The sequence below is a fragment of the Anser brachyrhynchus genome, assembly GCF_964034855.1.
Source record: "Anser brachyrhynchus genome assembly, chromosome: 1".
Lineage (NCBI taxonomy): Eukaryota > Metazoa > Chordata > Aves > Anseriformes > Anatidae > Anser > Anser brachyrhynchus.
Genome location: NC_137694.1, coordinates 62,986,356 through 63,009,228, shown reverse-complemented (window position 1 = coordinate 63,009,228; position 22,873 = coordinate 62,986,356). Strand labels below are relative to the sequence as shown.

Sequence of the window (22,873 nt, the reverse complement as noted above, 5' to 3'; positions counted from 1 at the left end):
GTAGCTGAAACCTACCCATATCAAATGTTTAGTAGATATTACCTGTAAAAGACAAGAGCAACTGCAATTCAGTCCCATGGCAAGGATGGCACTATTTTTTTCATCTCCATCCAGTTTTTGAATTCATTATCTTCTGGAAGTGCACAGCTGAAGGCTGTCCATAGCTTTTATGAATATTATAATTGGAACAAGGAGAAGGAAGCCATATGGCCTTTTCTTCCCCTCTCCCATGGGCCGACTTACAGCTGGTGACAGGGATCTAGACTGAAAATCTGAGCTGTGTTAATCTTCTTGTTTTCAGTTCTGTTTCACATTTAGGATACGAAACAGCACATGGATGGAAAAGTTCAAAAGTATTTGTGAAATAAAGGTTTTAGACACAAGTTGAATCTCCAGCCCCTGAGTTCCATGTGAAGACTGGAAGGAAAAAAATAAGGATTATTTTCAGCATATTTTACTTCTTTCTACTTATCAATTTATAAAAGAAAAGCATCTGAATTCTCAAATCACATTTGTAGGAGAAAAAGTGGGTTGGTCAGGCAGATATATCTAATAATTTTAGAGGAATAAATACTGTAAGGGTATAAAGTTACTGCAGCTGAAACGTGTAGAGACCTCACACTTCCAATGTAGTTCTTGATAGGCTGCTGGGAGTAACATAGATAAAAAAGCTGCAATTACACAAGGAAATAGCAAAGTTATAGAAAGTTTAATCATAATTTCCTTAGAGATTAGAGATTAGCATTGCTATATGAATTTTGCAATACCCAACAGTTCTTCTCTAGCTCTTCACTAGGTTCCTGAATGATAGTAGCTATTATTACATCCCAGCATAACAATATGACTTTAAGTATGCCTATTTACATCATGTTTCTTTATCTTGACCTTTTACATGAAACAGTTCTACCCCATGCAAATTTTGCATTTCTGTCTTCTGTCTGTTTTTTTACTCCCTGACTGGACCTCTAGTTCTGCAATGGTTGTTGTCTGAGAGATACTTTGATTTTTGTACCATAACATGGACCTCTAGTCCTGAGGAAAAAAAAAAAAAAAAAAAAAGTTACACTGCCAACTGTTTTTCTGCTATGCTTGGGCAACATTAGCCATGAAAGTTTTGGTGAAGCAACGCTCCCTTCTCTTTACTCAACCTTAAGTCATCTTGAAACATGGTGAAAAGAATAGGGCTAGGAACTAAAGAGTGATCTCATTTGAACTTATTGGCATTTTAAAGGCTTTATTTTGATCATCCTCCAGCTCTTCAGTGGCATAACCCAAATGAAATTGAGCTATACTTAGAATATCAATAGTGGTGTTATGATCGATTTTCAACTTCAGGAAATACTAAGTAGCAAGAATTCTTAAATCCTGGAGGGAAAGATAAGTGCTTCTCGCCATAAAATAATACTCACCTTCACCATTTTTTTTTTTTTTTAATAATAAAAGGAAAAAGAAGAAGGAAGGGGAAAAAAGATTAACTATTATCAAAAAATTCTAGCAGAATAGATGAGCTGAACATAAGTTACATTTAGTAAGCCTACAAGCAGCTCCACATGGTATTCCTGCTCCCAATGTATTATTAAGATGATTTTTCAGAAATGAAAATCATTGAAATTGACATTAGAGGAACCAGCAGCACAGAATAATAACCAACAGCTAAGCTACTGGTTTCTGACTAAGGGTTTCTAATTCTCCATAAGCTCTTCTCAAATTCCTGTTAATATGGCCAAAGACATTCACAAATTGGAAAAGCTTCAGCCAATAGAATATGGCTTATGGACTTAGTGTGAGAAAGAGTTGGCACAGCTTCACAAAGCTCCCTCAAGGCTCTCTCAGGAGAGACTGAAGTGACCAAAGACAGTGGCTTCTCAGACACTCTTGTCTTTAATAACTAAATCCAATATTAGTTCGTGATCCCTTTAAGAGTCTTTTTGAATCCTCTTGCAGCTGTATGGCTCAAAAAGCCCAGGAATTTTGAAGCAAAGTGGATTTCTAGTGGAAGCACATTTGAATGAGAAAAATGTATTTCTCTCACACACAAATAACAATTCTGTGTAAATTCTACAGACCAATGGATTTGCAAGCAAAGGATATGCAGCATTTTGGAGGACTCTGAATGTCCTTGTAGAGACTAGCTTCAGTTTAATAGCTGTGTAGTCCCATTGTCAAGAGAACTATTGTGCTTCTATTGCTGTAAAATTTAATTTTACCATCCAGATTAGTTATTATATAGTAATGAACCCTGTTACAAAGATACGGTCATTTTTATTATAAATGGTGATAATAATTCTGTCTATGAGGCACTCCTACTTCATGCAATGTATTGCACTGTCACAGGATTAAGCACACTCTCTGTTCCAAATCACTGTCCAATGTAATATATGATACAGGGGTCCCTTTTACTGTATTCAGCATCTTCAAACCCTTTCAGCTGTTTAGAAGTCATTGGTATGTTTTCTTGTGTAAAACGTTCCTCCCTCCTATTTTTTCTAATTTTGCTGGTATTTTAATTCTCATCAATAATTTCAATATAATTAAAAAGAGATGAAGAAAACCAGCCATTGTGGAGAAAAAGTCTAATGATCTCCACAAAACAGAGTAATTGTGGTTCATCTTTTGTTGTTGTTGTTGTTGTTTTGTGGAAATGTTCTGGCATCAGATACTATCCTGAACTACCACCTACTGACTGGTAGGTTTGTGCTTTGTTTTAAAGCACCTATTGTGACAAATATAATTTCTCATGCCAGGCCTCAATCCTGCAGAGGACTGTCATGACAATGAGTTATCCAAAATTCCTTGCAGGGTGGGAAGCTGAACCAACAAAAGGAAAATGAGGGCATGCATATTTATCACTTGTACTCCCACTGTTTCAATGGAAAACTCATGTGCTCCAAAGGTAAAGATAAAATTGAACCAGATGAAGAAGAGGGACTCAGACTGGTTGATAATCTGAACCATGTATAAATTGATGCAATATGTTCTTGTGTCTATAGATGCCTTGAAACAATAGCTCAGAGCAGGATGAACCACCATGCTCACTTCTGTTAAAAAGTACATAAACACAGACAATACAAAGACATTGTTATCTGTAATCCTTGTTTAGTATTTCTCCTCCATGGGATTCAGCTCTCTGTGGCTCGAGGCTTAGCTCCAATGCAGCCTGGCTACAAAACCTGGAGCTAAATGTCAGAACAAATTGTTTTGTTGTGAGAAAGGTCTGTGAGGAAGTGCACAGAGCCATCCAAGATAAAGAAGCTTAAACTGCAAATTCATAGTTAGCAGCTTGAGGATTTAAGAGGAAAAATACCAACACAGCATGCTGGTGCATAAATTCCTAAAAGAACAAAACAGGGAGCCAGAAGACAGCAAACTAGCAAAATCAAGGGTGGAGGCTGACCTTTTGCCCCCTTGCTGATGAGTGGCCAGCAAAGACTGATAGGGTATTTTGTTGAGGATGTAAATATTTTAATGCTTAGTCAAATGGCTTGGCAAATGTAGTTATTTATTGCATGTATTTATTGTGTGTAATATCTTCTTTGGACTTTTAAGCTGTGTCTGAAGCTCTGGGACACATGACAAAAGCTGCCTGACTCAGGAAGAGTTAAAACAATGATATTGCGAATAAATTTGTAATTTGCAGCTTGTTTTCTCCATTTCAAGGGAGGGGGTTTAGCTATTTGTATAACCACAATTCAGAAAACTACTAACAGCTTTTGTTTTTTATACTAACCTCTGACCACTTAGATGGGAATAGAAACCAACAGAAGAAAAAAAAAACAACCTTGTCAACTGAAAGAATTCACTGTAGTCTTTTATTTGATCTTCTTTCCTAAAGTATGATTAAAAAAAAAAAAAGAAATTTGACAACTTTTCTTCCACCACATTTGCAATCTTCTGTATTTCTGACCTGTTTGTCATTGTTCCTATCAGTATCTAAAGCTCTTAAACATGATATAGAATTCATAGATAGGTAAAAATATTCTAACATGGAAATATATACTCTATGGAGAAAGAGTGAAAATATAAATAAAATTATACCTACAAAGGTGATCTTGCCAACCAGTGGGGAAAATTTGCAAATTATTCCATCTTGCTGATTATTTTTGAAAATCTAGGATATTAAAAAGAAAATAGAATTATTTGAAGCATAGTTTCTAACTTTATATCCTTAGTGAGAATAGTGAGAGAAATAAACTCCAATTTTGTTTAACTGTCAGAAACCCTTCAGAAAGATGGAACTAAACTCTCAGGAACTTAGTTAACATTTGGTCTCTTTTCTAACAACATTTATTTTGTTTATTTTCTTGCTCAGAACAAAAAAGATGGCAGAAGACAGAGGTGATAGACAAAAAAATATATATATTATTTGGATGAATCTTTAAAGTTCTTAAGCAGAGTTGTGGAAGAAAATAGAAAATGATGCTTCAGGTATAAGATGTAAAGCATATCATGTGTCCTTCAGTTTACAGTAATAGAAAATATGATGGAGAAGACATGCTTTGGGGTAAAATTGCATACTAACCACTTTTGAATGGAGGCAATGCAAATGGAAATATTAAAATATAATAACACCTTTATTGAAAAGTCAGATGAGAGAAAAACTGTCTGCTGCTATTTTCTTCTCAGATCTTTATGTGGTCTGACATTTCTAAGCAGACTAGCAGCAAGCAGCTGCACAGCTCTGGGTGATACACTAACAAAGATTGCTCTCCTGTAGAGCTGAGCCATCAGGACAAGCTTCTTAATATTTCTGGCATGAAACAGAGACCTTTCCTAAGATTTCTTTAGAGCCTGTGCACAGAAACAGCTGACACCATGTGGTCTCCCTTTAGACAGTTTTGAAATACACTATGTTCTCCTGCCTTTGGCCTTTCACACTGTAAACAATACACTTACGTCTTTGATTTTAACAGCTCTGATCCTCCAGGCCTGATTGTTACATCCCCACCCCCCTGATAATGGGTCTCACACCTCACCTCGGCATCTCTCCTGTTTCCTCTTTCATGTCCCCTCCATGCCCAGGAGCCTTTCAGATTCTATCTTCAAACTATCGTGAGGCCTCTGAATGTGTTTGAGCTGGACAGTACAGCAAATGCATCTTTGTGAACTTTGTGATTTAAGATACCGGGTAGTTTAACTCTACTGTGATTACATTCAACACAGAGCAAAAATCTTGATTTAGGATAGATGCTAGGGTGTGATATGATCACTTTGAACACGCAATCAATAAATTATAGTTCCAGAAACACACATAGATCACTGAGGAGAATTACCTTGCTAATGAAATGCCCATATCACTACAGAGGAAGAATAGCAGACCCATTTTTAACATATTTCACCTGTGTGTGAGGGGTGACTAGAATTAAGGCAATCTTCTTATACTCAGCTGATGCCCAGATGTATTTTCAGAGTGCTGGGTTTCTTAGTAGTTAGGGTGGCCTAACCTCTCAGAAGACAGCTTCCTGGTAACAGGAAAGGTTTACATTATCTTTGCAAAGTTCTCCTGACTGGTGCAATGTGCTTTGCAATGATAAAGAATAACTGGGTCCCCCAAAGGTGTTCTTTTTTTTTTTTTTTTAATGACTCCAGCACTGCTGTTCATAACCATTTCAAACGTAACAAAACACAACCATTTTTAAATAGGAGGTTCTTAGAAATTAATGGGGAACTCCATTTTATTTCCATTCCCGGATTTGGATCTTTCTGTTCCTCCATGAAAATAACACTACTGGATCATATGAGAAATTTTTCCCTTGCATATCAAAAAATATGGTTCAGACTGTTTTTTTCATGAACCTGAAAGTATTGACATAACAGCATTCTCATGTCATTTGCAAACAAGACACAATTATGTAATTATGAGTTTTAAAGTAGATCTGGAATAAGATAGTAAATTTAATTCCCTTAGAAATTATTCTAGGGATTTGCAAGAAAATAATGAATATAAAGTTAGAGTTCATTTTCACCAATATAATACTCTGCATCACTCCTCATAGTCAGATGAGTACTTTATAGATTTTTTTTTTCTACAGACAGCGTGATATCCTAAGACTGTTTTAAGATGCTTTGTTGTCAGATTTTTAAATAGAGATGTACAGAGAAAACACATTTTGAAAACAATACACTATAAATTTAAAATCAATGTTTTCCTTGATTGCATGTCTACCCAGGAGAAAAGTTCTAGTTCATTTACAGGCTATTAGGTTCAAAACAGAAATGACTGGATGAAATTCAGTGAGTCAGATGTAGTGGTAAGTCAGAATAAATAATGCTTATGGCTTCAAATCTATTCAACTGTTTAGAGGAAAAATAATAATAAAATAAATCAATCCAGATAGATTTGTAACATACAGTTGATTGTTTTGTTGTTTTTAATGGAAAGAGAGAAAGCTCTAGTCTAGAAATACACACTTCCCTGGGAGCTCTGCTTGGTTTATCAAACTAAGAGTACATTTCTACATACTTTTGAAGACCAAGAATAGGAGCTGAAAACTTGGGCACTGATTCAGCAAGGTACCCAAGAATGAGCTCAGCCTTAAAATTGCTCTAATCAAAGCAACGTTCCTGGTGCTACTGCTTGATTTTAGAAAGTAAATTTAGCAGTAATGAAAAGATGCCAGAATGAAAGACGTGAAGGCTGTCATCTCTTTACGCACAGAATAAAATGACACTGGAAGTAGCAAGGACTTTTTTAAGACTTTCCCTCCACCCCATCCTTATCACCCCCGTCCCCATATATTTAAACTTAATTTTCTTTCTGATGCAGTCCTTGAGATGCCCAACAACAATTTTAGTTAGTACCAACAATAGTAAGGCTATTATTGACACCAATTCAAACTAATAACGTAAAAGGCTGTTTGTAGCTCTAGCTAGTCCTATCAACTAGCCAGTCCCCTTAACAACTCAGCATCTTTTTCCCCCTCTCCTTGTCACAAATTCACTGCTTGAACTTGTTGCCCAGAGTTCCCACATTACCAACACCTCAGCACAGTGCCTGCTACCTTTTCTCTCTCCGGGAACATGTCAGGATATTTGCCTGATTGACAGGTTTAATTATGAGTAGCTGGAGAATGATAGGGTCAAGGGCACAAAGGTGACAAAGAGAAATGAGATTTGGGGTGGATTACTGGGGGCCTTCAGTATCCTTGTAAGCTTCCAAAGGTGTTAGGTTGTGAAACAAAGGTTTTCTTGGTGAAAATTTTTCAGAAGAGGTGTTTTGGTTTCTTAACAAGCACACTGCCTTCATAAATCATAAAGAGTATTTTAACTGAGAAATAAAAATTTATACCTGCACAATTCCTACTTTTTGACATTGACACACTTCTCATGAGTACCAAGAAATATTTTGTCCCTGATGTAACACTGAAAATAAAACTCTTCTCTGTGTTATAATATGGGAAAGATTTTTATTTATTCATTTATTTTTTCTTCAGTCTCCTGCTGTTGTGAACAAGAAGTCTGCAACTGTCAACAAGATCTTACCAGACTTCCATTAAGACACCTTTTGCATTGTCATGCAGCAACAGGACAGGACTGAGATTCCTTCTGTACTTCTTGTACAGGACACTCTACAGGATAACAACTGCTCTTTATTACTGTCCCTATCCTGAGGTACTGAAGAATTTCTACAGTCTCCTCAGAAACCTGTTCTCACAAGGATTCAGGAACAGGTTGGGAAAGAAATGAAAACTATTTCCACTCTTCTCTCCCATCTTGCCTCAGGGAAAGATGCACAGGGAAAAAGATAGCACCAGACCAAGGAGAGAATCGTTCTCCCTGGATATTTTTCCTTACTTGGAGAAATTAAAAGTTACAGGAATTAGATGAGTTTGTCTAACTTTGAACATGATAATGATTTTTTTTTCCCATGATGTTCTCTAGAAATAAGCTTCAAATTACTAACGCATCATTTGAAAAAGAACTTGTATTTATTTTAATTTTGGAGAGTGATCAGAGAACTCCTAGCTCTTCTGTTTTGAGTGTCTTATCTCCTTTTGGATGTTTCTTTCCAAGCTGAAAAGTCTTATTTTGGTTAGCCTTTCTTCATGTCTGATCGTATTTGCTGGCCCACTCTGCAGCCTTTTTATACCTACTGTATCCTTCTTGAGTATCTACACTAAGTATTCAACATATAGAATGCTTACATTTTGTACCATGGTGCAGATAATTTTTTTAAGCATTTTCTTTGATCACTTTTTTTTTTCCCCCTGAGTTTATGATTGTGTTATATTAATATTTTTTTCTCTGTCCATGTATATCACCTTGCATTTCTTAACACTGAATTTCATTTCTCATTTTATATCTCTGTAACTTAGTCTGATAGATTGTCCAGCAAAACCTTAGGCATATTTAATTTTTACTATGATGACTAATTTTGTGTCAGCAGCAAATTTTATCACCTCACTAATTTCTCCTTCTTTCAGATCATTTATAAATACATGGAATAGCACAAGCTCCAAAAAAGATTCTTGGGTGAAAGTATCAATGGTAAACCATGTATTTAACTTTGCACTAGCTTTTTGGAAATTCAGTAATTGAACTGAAATTCAATAATGCTATATTTGCCAGAAGCCTTTTATCCCTTGCTTTATGACTGTTCCAAAGGATCTAACAGGTCTGTGAAGCATGACAACCATGCTGATTTTTCCGTAATGTTTTGTATTTATAGATAGGAAACTATTCCTGTTTTATTACAATGCCTACCAGTTTTCCTACACCAGAAGATTCATGGAGTTGTACTTTTCTGAAACATCTCTTAAAAATTGGCCTAATGTTCTCTGTTTTCTTATACGAAGCTTAACTCTAGAAGTTAGATATATGTTTTAGTAAAACATTTTAGAAGTTATTACTTGTATAACTTTGTTCTCTATACCTCTTAGGCCAATCTTTAAATTTGTAATGTTTTCAGACTTGTCTCCTCAAACCTTTTTAAACCTTTCCACAGTGAAAACAGGGACATAACAACCAAATTTAACTTTGTTACTATTTTTTATTTTATATATATATATATATATTTATTTTTTTTTTCACTTACACCTAGGTAATTTCATATCCTGACTGACTTTCTGGTAGGCTCCATTTTCTGATACATTTAAAAAAATTCCTATTAGAATTTTTATGCCTTTTGCAATTTTCTTATCAAGGACTTTGCTGACCTGCTTCATTGCCATTCTGTGTGTCACATGCCAATTTCTGGGTTTTGTTTGTTTGTTTTGTTTTTTTTATTTTTTTCCCCTTATTTGGACAATAAAGGGAACACAAATACTTGTTTTTCCTCTCAAACTGTTAACCACTGTCTGGCAATGCAGTGAAGGGATTCTGTCCTCCTGAATGAAATGTCTTCACAGAAAAACTAGGGAGGTATGGGAGAGTTTCTTCAAAGCAAAAATAGTTTTGCCAAGGACAATAGCACATCTCTACACCATTCCCAGCACTGCAAAACTTCAGAAATATAGCTGTTTTAATCCAGTAGGTTTAACCTTTGAGTAGAGATATTAAATACTGCATGAAATATGAACTGCTGAGTGACATTTGCCTAAAATGTCACCTTATAAAACTCCTGAATTAGAATGGAATCTTTAAAGATAGCATATAAAACTCTCTGTTAAACTGACAGTCACATTTTTTACTAGTTATCACAGGTTTTTCATGAAAAGTGTTTTCAAGAGGTCTGCTAATTCCTAAGGTGAGAGTCACTGAAACTACCACTTCAACTGGACACAGCAGCAGCAGAAGAAACAGACTTAAATTTCAGAGGGGGAAGGTTCTTCCTCACTCCTTTGCCCAGTCACAGTGGACACCACATGGCTCCTCTCTAATCTGGTCATGGTCCTCTCAGTTTACTTCTCATTGATTAATCTTCCCTTTTTCAGGTTCATTTCTCTAATTTTTCTTATAGATGTTCATCCACAAATACCAAGACCAGAGGCCAAAGTCAAGTGAGAAACAAATCCTATCTTTCAACATCTTTCAATATATATATAAAATATATATTCATACTTAGTTATATATGAAAAATGGAATTATATCTGCCACATTTTCAGTGTCCCCTGGCATTATAGGAATTCTATCCTGCAATAGATCTCTGCCCTTCATTTAATTCACCTATTTCACTTTGATCTTCCTGGAAGGAAAAGTTTCTTAAATGAGTCCCAACAGCCCTGCAGAGTTCCTGGCAACTGCTGTTGGATGTCCCCGTGAAGAGAATAGAAGATTGCTACTCAAGAGCATGGACTCTGTTGATCCAACAAAGTTGTGCAGTAGTTTGTACTAATGGCATTACTTTTTACTTCAGCAAGGTAGACTTTTGTGCCTTACACTCACTGTTGATACTGCATTCCTAGTAATAGTTTTAGAGACTGAAAGTCCATTAAGAACAACAGGTTTTAAACTGTACTATTATGCCCTGTGTCATTTTTGCTTTGTATTCTGTTACCGCAACTATGCAATTGATGGAAGTAAGTCACCATTGTAAGTCTCTTGAATTTGCTGTGCTTACTACATTACAGAGAAGCGCTTTTGGAATTAAATCCCTTTGTATTTGGAAGCAGCATAAATTGATAAAAATCAATGCAGTTTATATTTTAGATGGTAAAAAATATTTTATTTCACTTTTTTTTTTTTTCCTTATTTCAAAGCCAGAAAAGAACCACATGCATTTTTTTTCCTCCAAATTACACAAAACTCTTCAGGTATGTACTCTCAGACGTTCCCAGGTCATATTGTTTCTTTTAACATAATTTTCAGAACAGATGAATACAAACAACTCATGCAGCAAAGACCTTCATTTACCTCCCAATGTATTCATTTTCTCAGGTTAATACAAATAACAGTGGTTGAGGTCATGGTCACCTTATTGAGGCTTATGGATCACCTCCTGAGATTAACACTCAATACAAACCTGCCTACTTAGATGATAAAAGCCATCTATGATGAAGACTGGAAATGCGACCTGCAGAGACTCATGCCTGCTCTGTAATCACTGCAAAACATAGGTCACACCTGACTTGGCCAAATATTCTGCTAGCTGATGAACAACCCTTATCTAGCGTACATCATGGAAAATAGCTAGGGAAGTGTGTCATTTATAAAACTGCTTCTGTGGCTTAGAATTCGACCACAATATTCAAGGAAGCCTGTTGTGGCTTAACTCTGACAGGCAGCAAAACACTGCAAAACAGCTTGCTCACTTTCCCTGCTGCAGCATGAGGAACAGAATAAAAAGAGTGAAAGTGAGAAAATGTGTGGGTCAAGAGAAAGACAGTTTAATAAGTGACCCAAAGTGGCACACAAGCAAAATGAAATAAATCATTCAGTCACTACTTCCGATCATCATGCAGGAAAGCAAGGCTTCTTTACATGTAATAGTTACTTGGGCAGACCAACACCATAACCCTGAATGTCCCCTCCTTCTTTTCCCCAGATTTTGCTGCTGAGCATGGCATCATATAGCATGGAATATCCCTTTGGTCAGGTGGGGTCAGTTATCCTGGCTGTTTCCCTTCCCAACTTATTGTGCATCCCCAGCCTACTCATGGCAGGGGACAAAGTAAGATACAGAGAAGGCATTGATGCTGTGTAAGCACTACTCAGCAATAGCCAAAACTTTGCTCTGTTATCATCAACATTGCTTTGGTCACAAATCCAAAACATAGCATAATATGAGTTGCTATAAAGAAAGTAAACTCCATCCCAGAAAAAAAAAAAAAAAAAAGTATGATCTTTACTCTTTATCCATACCACTGGGGATTGTGGGATCTAAGCATGACATAAAAGATCAAAAACGCGCAGTTAGGGAGCTTAACAAGATCACCAGCCATTCTTCTGGTAATGCTGCTGTGCTCTGACTCTTTCTACAATATCTGTCAAATGTATTTTCAAACAATAGCTATTTAAAGAAAGATCTGAAAGAGTTTTGCAAACTGAGGTGACTAGACCTGCTGACAGAGTGAGATACTTCGAAGGAGACCTGCTGGAATCAGATTCCCCTCGGATCCATTTTCATTTTGCAGGGAAAGAAGGTCTCTCCTAGAATTGTGTTTGAATGGGAAACAGTAAAACATTTTTCCCTTTCTACATGGATCCTACCCTGTCATTTCAACTAGGAGACTGTACCCAGCAGTACCTTACTCAATGACATTGCGAAGTATATGATCAGTTTAAAACATTCTAAATTTGTCTCTTCTCTATGTTTAATTATTTCGTCTAACATTGGCTCTTTATTAACATAAATATAAACATAGTTATTGATTCTTCATCCAAAATCATTGTTGTAGACTGCACTAAATCCAAAACAAAGAGTGGGGTTCTGAAGATTTAAAACAATTACTTCGGTACTGGCAGTAAAATGATATTGTATACAGATTTTTCATTGTTGACCCTGAAGGGGTGGGGGGTGGGGGAAAAGAAAAGAAAGAGAACTTTAATAATGAAAGGTGCTTGCAACAGCTTTATGCATAAGAAGGAGTACCAAAGGTGATTCATGTGACCCAGGGAATGAAGAATAATTAATAAAATACAAGAGAAATGAGATTTAGTTCTTCTGGGAGAAGAACAGCTAGAAATCTGAGGGGAATAAACATAAGAAATACAGCAAGAACAGATAATTGTTAGATAACATTGGAACATAAATTAATGTTCTAATAGAACACAATCACACATACACCGAAACAGGTTTATTTTCCAGAATAAACTTTAGCATAAAATGCTAACTATGACATTCAAAGAAAACACACACACACACACACACATATATATAAATATACAATGAAGTGGGAAAAAGGAGTCTACAGGAATACAAAGGAAGTCTAAGACATGCTGTAAGACTGGCATTTTGTCTTCATTTTTCTTTCAGTATTCTAGAACACTATACGAGAGTTCATGCATGGGGTAAATTTCTTGAGAAAGTCAAACAATCTTCTATTTATTTATTTATTTGTTTCTTATTACAAGTTTCCAGTATGTAAGTATAACTGTTTACATATAGCCCAGAAGACTTAAGTCATCACTAAGTTCCTGATCTAGCAGGAGAAGTAGAAATGCTCGGCTTCTCTATTACTAAATAATTTCTATTATCTAAACACTAGCAAAACCTCAGTCCAATGAAAAATTCTTAAAATAAGTCTCAGGAAAGGAAAGAAACTCTTGTATCAAGATACAGCTACAGTGCTTTTAAACTTTGAAATAAAATTACTGAGAATATAACATACATTAAGTCCAATTCCCCAGAAAACAAGCAGGAAAATAAGTTTTTGCTTAGGAATAAAACTCTATTTTTGCAGGCAAAAAATTTAAAGAGAGTTTTTGGATTTCTTTCAGAGTATTGCTAACACTTGTTGCTCTCATTTTTGTCACATACAAATATTCACACAACCTTCCATAATCCATTTGTACCCTGGTGTCAGTCCTGGCAGCCAACCCCCAAAGAACCCACTCATCTATATTGTTCGCCTTCTGCTGAGCCTTATGCTTCCCTGCACTTCTGGCAGTGGCCTCCACCACACCAGCTGAACCACCAAATGCAAATTTAGACAGGGTTGAATAAGTTTGGACTCCCTGGACCCATTAGTGACAGCTGCTCTGGCACATGCTCTCTGGAGTCATATGGCAGGACTGCTCAGTGCCTCCCTTTAGAGAGAGGTTGCACCTATTCCTGACTTCCCAAATGTTTAGTTGTTCCTTCCACTGACACTGAAAGCAATGACCCATCAGCAGCGATGACAATATTCCAATATAATACAATTTTAGTTATGTATTGTAGGAAAATGTAATATTTTATTACATGCAAATTAATTTGGATATACTACCAAAATGCATTGTGTACATCCAGGGCTCCAAGTCTCAACATCCTGTAACAAAGTAAGGGATATCTCAGCAAAAGAAGAAAAAAAAAGATTAATCACTTCTAATTTGAATTATATGTGTTTTGCTTATTGCTCACTATGGAGCTTGGAGAATCAAACAACAGAATTTACTTTTTCTTTCTTTACTTTTATCTTTATTATCTTTACCTTTATCCTTATCCCTATCATCTTTATCATTTTTATTTTTATCTTCTCTTAATCTTAATCTTTATCTCTTTTATGTTTTACCATGGATTTCGAGTGCTCAGCAGTGTTTGATAGACTGAACTTTGGGGATTTAGGCAGTGTGAAGTAGAGTACAGGGTTAATTGCTTCAGTATCACCTGAGCATTAAATTCTCTAGTACTCCTACGGTACTAATTGTACTTTGAAATCCCTCTAGTGATTGGTTTTGTCCTGGTATCTTATGAACAACAAGGCTTAAAAAACCCTTGTGAGATAGATTTCATTACAGCTTTTAAATAGTTATATAAACTGGACTGCAAAGAGATCAAGTTCCTTGCTCAGTGGTGTGCTGTGAATCAATGATAGACTCAGCAATAGACCTGAAATGACCTATAGCAGTTTCCTTTCCTTTTACTGACAGGCTGTATTTTCTCAGACAACAAATTGCACAGGCCTTTTCTTTTCCCCTTTAGAATACAAATTATCAGTAGTTGGAGTTAGACTTTCTCTTTTTTTTAGGAGGCAGCATAATGTTTTCACAATTTGGCAGTTCCTGATGGGAATCTTTTGCTTGTTTTTGTAAAGTTTTAGAGCTCCACAAACCATTTGTCTGTTCTGTTATTTTAGATCTTATTTTTGTAAAAGAAACAAACAAAAAAAAAAACTTTGATCTTCTGCACACTTGTTTTGCCTTCTTACTTTCTATACCTGGCCTGGAAGTTGAAATAGAAAGGAATCTTCCAAAGTCCTTTTTCAAAGGTAGTGCTTATGAACAAATTGGTAAGGGAGAGGAAGAGAGAGTTGTGATTCATTATAAGGACTTCAGAACAACAAACCACTGCCTTAGGAAAAAAAAATAAAGAAAGAAAGAAATAAAGAAAAAAGAATGTAGGCAATTGTGTCTTTCTTTCAGTCATTGTTAATAAAATGGAAGCAATGTTTTACAAATCTGTAAGAGAAGTTCTGTCAGAAATCTCTTTATCTGAGACATCAATATAATGCATTAAAGCAAATTCTTCATTCAGAGCCCATCCTTTTTCTCCATTAGAATCAGCACTATTTTCAGATCCAAACTGCCTCAGCGAGCACTTATTGTCAGGGAAATAGCTGTTACAAAATGAGATGCAGAGTCTAGAGTAGCGTCAACAAAATATTGCACAGTCTGGTGCAATAACAGTGAAGAATCCCTTTCACTTCACACTAAACAAGCAAAATTGTGGAAAACAGCCCTAGCACTGAAGCTACTCAGCTTCTTAAGCACTGACAGTTATCCTATCTCCATAACCTAACTTTTGCTTTGTTCTGCTCCAGAAACAGGACTGGATGGAGGAATGAGAGGGTATTTACTCCCTAGCTCACTGCTCTGGGCTATACGGAAATATTTGTGTGAGTTCTCAGTATGCTGACAAGCCTAAAGAACAGCTCTGCTTTGTACAAAGATTTGACTAAGAAGCAGTCTGATTCCCATAAGGGTAGCTGCACAGCTTTGCAGCATGGCACGCAGTGCAGTGCACAAGCTGCTTACATGTATTAGCTTGACTGAAGATAGACAGAGTCATGTGCAATAGTGGAGTTATGTGCAGAGGTTGGTTTTGCTGCATGTGACAAACCTTTTTTAACAGAATATATCAATTTCATTACCTTCTTTTTGCAGGTAATTGAAGCTTCAGTAAATTCAAGGTATTTCCGTATAACATGGAATCCTACATATTTCCCACATCTACTCGCTCAGTAGTTCAAAAGACTGAATGAAGGAAACTTGTATTGGTATTAAGGCAGTTTAAAAACTTCACTTAAAAAGACCTGGCTTTCAACTGAGAGTTTTAGAGAGAAAAATATGCTCCTGGAGTTTAATAATTGTTTTTCAATAGGTCTTCTTGTCTTAGGAGTCCAAGTCCTGCTGACACGCAATGAAAATTATGCTCTCACTTATCTTAGAGGACTTTAAAAATCAAGACAAATACTCCAAAATTACTGGAATACCTTTGAAAAGTTTCACCATTGTGGAATACTGCATACATATGAGATCAGGATTACGTTTCATGTGCTTGTTTCTCTTAAATATGAAAATGATTTCACCTTCCTCTTTTCACTGCTATAAACATCATGTATGAGTATAACTTAAAGGCAACAAGCTTTTATTTCCACAATCATCCTATGATTAAAGTGAATTATAAATGAGAAAAATGTTGTCAACAATTCAGTTCACAGATCCTCTAGAGTTAACCTATGTGGCATTTTAAACCTAGCATTATAGCAAATAGTCTAGCCTTAATAAAAGAAAGATAATGGATACTATAGTACATAAATTGTTAAAGGAAAATATTCCAGCCAAGATAAATCAGAGATCATTGAAAATCATCCTCTTATTCTATCTGTTAAGTCAGGTTAGATCAAATAAGGTGATTTTATGCTTTGATCAAAGATTTGTTTCTTTGAAGATATAAATTTTGCTGAAAGGTTAACAAAAGTATATCTAGTGCTTCAAGCAAGATAGCACAGAAGGCATCACAAACAATGAGGATTTCACACATTACTTCTGCATAGCTACAGATGGGGTAAACATGGCACTTCTCCTGCTGATCAGCTTCCATCGCAGGAAAAGCTAGATATCTCTTCTCAGTCATGCTGGTAACCCAGACTGAAATCTCAACCAACTGTAACAGGGAACATCAGGCTTGTCAGTGGTCTTAAGGTGGGAAAGTAAATCCATCAAAATCAGGCTTTTTTGATCTAAAAAATAAAGTATTTATCTGGAGATAAATACTTTTTGTGCATGAGAAACAGCATCTTGTCCACAAAATACACAGACTTCATGGACTTCTTGAGAAACACACTGCTACCCAGTACAGGTAGGAAAGCCTGTACATGGCCAGTGCCTGCTTGTGCAGTGCCTTAGTTTACCTATTTACATTCCAGATCTGATTTTATTAAAGTTTTGATAATGCTTAGAGTTCCTGAGATGCAGAGATTCAAATAAACCCAAGATATTTTTATACCTTCTCACTTCTGCCATTTAGTTAGGTGTTCTGATTTCTGGTTCCCAATAAGGGCAAGTAGGCAGAGAGACAGAGAAAATAAAAGATGAATTAGCCTATCTTCTTCAAGACCCTCCCAAAATACAAGCCTGAAATCAAAAAACTCTATCATACCTTATGAAAAGACTCAGGCATGAAGAAATTTCCTTTAAGTCAGAATTTCACAGCTTCTTTTTCCCCACTCTGCAGTCCCAAAAGCAAACTCCTGCCTCATTAGGACAGTCACCGGACTGTGTCCCTGTAGTTGCACCAGTATGCACAGCTTTTGGCATCAGCACCTCCCCTGTATCTCACAGCACAGGCAGTGCATGCATCTGCCTGAGTGGGCACTTCAGTCCTGCCACAGAAGTTTGGGTGAGCTCTGGACTTTCTCCTCTCTTGTAAGATACTTGCACAATCCCTCCCTGTAAATTGCATAATAAGGAAAGGATTTTGCCAGACTGTAAAGGATGGATTGGTTTTGTATGCAGCTTTACATTTGTGTATATATATATATATATATATATTTGCCTTTCATCTGAATGCCATGCTTTGACATATCTACATAAACACGGATAGCATGTGCCCTGTCTGGTCCATATATCCAGTGCGGTGATGTTCTTGAGTGCAAGGCATAAAGCTCCTGCCAGCTTAAGGACGAAGCTCTGTCTGACTGAAATGTCAGATGCTATATTAAAGAGGTAGCAGATTGTGATGATAATGAAGTGCTGCAGCCTGTCGCTATGTTACCAACTGCTCTGAACTGACATGTCAGAAGGAACAGGAAAATGCCCAGAATCCCTGTTTGGATCCCCTTCCCACGCCTACCACTGACTGAAGTATTTAAAATATTTACAGATATAGCCAGCATGTTTTTTTACAAACAAAGCCTGAAATGATAAATATATCATCCTGGTGAGTCTGCTGTCTAAATTCATCCCCTTGCCTTTCCAGTTAGCCTCAGACTGCATCCTGCACCCTCCAACAGAAAGAGATTGATTTGGGAATGGGCACTTCTCTGCCCAACCTCTGTCCCTTACAGAGGCCAAATTCCCCCTGACTGCTGCAGTGTGTTTAAAAGTAGATTGAAACAGGAGGAGAGATGGGCTCCTGCTGTCTGAGGATGAGGTGAGAGCTGTGAATGCTCTTTCAGGGGAAGGGGGGCATTCTCCATCCCTCAGCCTGCTGATTCTGCCTATTACCGTCTTATTTATACCACATTAGCATCACCGACCTGGGCAATGAGCCCTTTGGATAATAACACTGGCTGCAGCTGGCCCTTAAGGGGTGGGGGCAGAAGTGAGGGTGGTGCACAAGGGCACAGCAAAACCATCGCCTTCATCCTGCACAGAGCAGTGCTTGCAGGCTTAATCCCTTCCCCTCCCTCAGCAAATCTACTGCGTGCAAAGCAGAAAGCTCTCGCAACCAAACCACTTCTGCTCTCATGGATTTTTTTTATTTTTTTATTTTTTTGTAAACAAAGAGACCAAAACAGAGTCCTTATCACGACGCTAGGGATGTGCTATGACTTGCCTGGCAGTTTTGATATGAGATGGATCTTCATCACAGGGCGTGTTTGCTGAGGAGAGATTGTGTTTGGAAGGGCACTGGATCTGGATGTGATTCTGTGTTCATAGAAGCCAATGTCATTTTTAAAACCCCCTGTCTACTCAGTCAAGCAAACAAACTGGTTGGAGTTGATTGTTTCCTGCTGCACACTAAGCTGAAATAGAATTCTTAACTATTTTATCAGTTGTGGCTGAATTTTCAGTTACATAAATTGGCATGTTTTCCCAACATTGTGAAAAGAGATCAGTTCTCTGAAAAGTCTACAACATTTAAAATAGAAATAGATTATTTTTTTCTGAAAATCTACCATATTGTTACATTAATTCAGCAGTAATTATTTTACACTGGTTTTAGGCGAAAGTAAATTTATTCTAAAAATTCAGAGCAGATATATTTTTAAGAGTCAATAAAACATCAACTATAAAAGTAATTCCATTGTTTGTGAAAAATCACACTAAAATATCAGAGACTGCCAGACCTTCAATTTCAATAATGATTTTTTTTTTTCAAGATGATGTGAAGCTGAACATCAGAAGGAGACTGTAGCTACAATGCTCCAGATACCAGATGAAATGGAGGAATCAGTGTAGTATGTTGCTTGGTGGGGTAATCCATAAGTAATGGAAGTCAGGATCTATCAGGAAATCTAATTTTTTTATTTTTATTTTTTTTCTGAATGCATGTGAAAAAAAAAATGCTCAGAGCACAAAAGAAGCCCTGTACACCTAGGAGAGTCCTACTCCTGTCCCTGTCCTCCTGGTAGTAAGGGCACATCATGATGACTACTGTTTTTCTTCTGAGAAGGAGAGTAAAACAGACATTTAACCAACCTCCTGAGTAAGAGGCTATGAAAGCTTCTTGGCCTATCTTACTTGATCAACTATATTTACCCTTGAGCCACTTCAAAGCACTTGTCATCAGTCCTGCCATATAACTCACAGGAAAGTTGGAAGAACTTCTACAGCAAATACAAGGCCACAGCAATATCATTTAGGTGCTATATTTTCTCCTTTTTCAGCTGCGTTTTCTGCTCTACTCTTTTGCACCCATACTTGTGAATGGGCAGCCTCTAGACCTAGCTGAGGCAAGGATCTGAGAAATTGTCTTTCTCTTTTGGCTCTGCTTAGCCACAGCTATCAGCAGGTGTATGTGACTAGGCTAATATTACATATAAAGGAAAGAGAGAGATTACAAAGGCTAACTCCAACAGTCGACAGTAGCTTCCAGCTGCAGTGTAAAACTCTCTTGGGTAGACCAGGCTACGGCTTCAGGTAAAAAGCATGTGATTTCTCATCAGAGATCTATTGCTACTAAGGAACATGATTAGATTGTCCAAAGAAGCTGTGGGATGTCCACTGCTCGAAGCTATCCAGATGTCCGCCAGCAATATTTTAGGCATGAGGTGCCTAAAATTCCTCACGATCCTGATGATTAACTGAGGTCCCTTCCAGTTCTATTTTCTATGATTGTATAATTCTGATGCATATTTTAATGTATTTTCTGCCTCCTGTGAAAGAGGAAATGTTGCTGTCTTGTTTCTTTAATAGTATTTGGTGGTATACTTTTATTGACAGCAAGGCTCCTGGAGCTCAAGATGTCAGATGTATTGACTCAAATATAAATAATTCAAAATTAGTTCCACCCAGCTCTTTACTCCGATCCTCCAGATAGATTCCTGATCAACATAATTGTTTTTGTTGTTGTTGTTGTTGTTGTTGTTTTCCTTTTAAGTAGAAAGTTTTGCTGTGTGTATTTTTTTATTTTTTTTTCCCCCCACAGGACTTCAGTGCATGAGCTTGACAGCATCAGCCTGGTTGATTGAAATGTGCCTTTTAACTTTGTCTTAAGAGAAAACCTGGAGAAAAAGCATGAAAGGAAAACAACACTCTAAATGAAAAGTGCAACATATCTACTGCTCCACAGCTCTTTCCAGCTTCTGTGCTGAGTGGATCAACAAGGGTTGATAGAATAAAACTAGAGTCTGCCAGCACCAGGGAGACTTGTAATGAATGAATGAAATTACTGGGGGCTTCAGCCAGTTTAGCTGTAATGAGGAGAAGTCTTCTGTGGTCAAGGTTCTTGGCTTTGGTTGTTTTTATCTATTTGCTGTCAGTGCATGTTTTATAGATGAACCATTATTGGCAGCATGTCAGCAAGCACGTGTGCGCACAGTTGGACACCAAGGAGCCTCAGTAAATACTGAGATTATCCATAAGCACAAACAAAGCTTTGTGAAGATGTTTCAGCCATAGCAAAATCTGACAAAACATCAGTTTGTCACATCCAAATACATTACCATGCACACAGGAGGTGATACATTTTTGTTCTCTGTTTTCTTGAGCCTGAAATGTCCCTTGGATTATTACAGTTCCTGGGGGTTTTCTGAGTTACTGGCAAATGAGAAGCAGCTTAATGGATGCATTCCCATTTTCACATTTTTTATGATGGGAGACATACAAGATGTATTTTCTAGCTTGTAATCAGTCAACACTACAGTCAGAGAGAAAGTCTTTAAATAATTTTACAAATATAATTTCATAAATGACAAATATATATATATATATACCATCTTATACTGTGTGATATCATTTCACAAAAGCCAGTGCTGTAGGATATAGGTACCTGTGAACTTTTTCTATTTCACCTAGGTTCTGTACAGAGACTTTGTTCTTCTCCAGTTCTTGGAAGTGCTGATCTTACTTTATGCATGAAAGAGGAGAACATTTCTGTACCTTGGTGTCTTAGAGCTCAAGAGCATCCTTAACTAGCTTTCTGCTCTCCTGTGAAGAGAAGAATTTCACTTATACAGTTATCAAGTTTGTCATCTCTCCCCTCCGCCTTTGAAGCATCCAAAACATATGCCAGGGAGTAACACTACAGTGTGTTACAAAGAGATAAAATGAAGAGATGATCAATCAAATCCAAAGATGGCATGGCTGAGAGCTAAAAGTCTGGTCCATTTAGGTTGCTGGTAACACACTCATCTCTCTCTCTCTCTCTCTCTGGAGCTAGATCTTCTGGGTTTTCTGAGTTCAAAGCATGGCATTTAGATGGAAATTCTTTCATATTGGCCACTGTATGGTAATTAGGTCATTGAAGTGGATTGTGGCTGGCCAGCCAGAGAGTGTGCAAAAGTTACTGCTTCAGAATGGAAATGAAGAGGTTGTTTTTGTCTTGAGAGTACAGACAGGTAAAGTGAAATGATCTGAAATGGGATTTAGCAGATCCCTAAGGACAACAGCCAGCCGAGCAGTGCATACTGAGTGGCTTCAAGTGGGCTCAGCCTCTTACTGCCAGGACAGCATCCAAACTGACCCTTGTTATCTCCTGCAAAAGGAAGAGTGTCACCTCTAGTTCCTCCGCTGCCAGCAGCCTATGGATTTTATTTGGCTGAAAGTCCTCAATCTGCTTCTAATAGCCCAATCATGTCATTTAGAAATGATAGTTTCTAATTAATTAACTTTGCAATATCCCCTGTAGATGTTGGGATCAAATTCATCCTCTGAGCATTTCATTTCAGTGCATCTTTTCATATTTCCGCAAAGATTAACAGTGATTTCTCCAGGAAGAGAGAAGTACCTGAGAAGTTACTGACCGATTTCCACAGTAGCACAGATATATTATGCTGACATTTCTAATGAAATCATAAACAACCATCCAGAGAAAGAGGATACAAAGTGATTTCAAGAAGTTCTGCTAGCCAGTTTCTAATCAGTTCTTGCTCTAGAAGTAACAGAGGATTCATGACAATTTAACAGGAAAAAAAAAATGATTTGTTAGTCTCCAAATTGATAGGGAAGTTTACAGTGCTGGCACAAAACAGTTGGTCCCACTGTCTCATCCTCTCTACCTTCCTACCTACCAGTTAATACTTAAGTATATTCCTGTGTAGCTGTAACAGATGTAATCACCTTGAAGGAAAAAAACAACCATACAGCCATAACAACAATAAAATCAGTGGCTTGTATTCAATACTTACTAAGTAATTATTTCTTTATAATAGCTAATATGAGTTTAATTTCCAGTGTCTGTGATAATAGAAGTGTACCTTTTAAAGGGAAAAAAAATAAAAATAGGATTACATTTTACCTTTGGGACAATTTTAGGAAGGTTAACTTCAGCTTACCTAAATGGGTTCACTGAAAAGATAAGTTAAAACATTTTAAGAAGTAGCTATTGCACACAGTCTGGTGTTGTTCTCTAGTATATTAAAGTATTCTATGCAAACATGATGAGCAATAATCTAAGATTATTATAAAATGC

General features: G+C 36.9%; 1 long non-coding RNA gene across 2 annotated transcripts; it reads right to left on the bottom strand.

Annotated features, from left to right (window-relative positions):
- Nucleotides 1-1,667: 1,667 nt before the first annotated feature.
- On the bottom strand, nt 1,668-17,391 carry LOC308176865. Of its 2 annotated transcripts, none has more exons than XR_013938700.1 (3): nt 17,177-17,391; nt 4,036-4,108; nt 1,668-3,826 (listed from the first exon to the last, which is right to left on the bottom strand). It is a non-coding gene; the product is annotated as an uncharacterized lncRNA (long non-coding RNA). The 2 variants fall into 2 exon arrangements; XR_013938701.1 differs by having other exon boundaries at nt 4,040-4,108.
- Nucleotides 17,392-22,873: the final 5,482 nt, after the last annotated feature.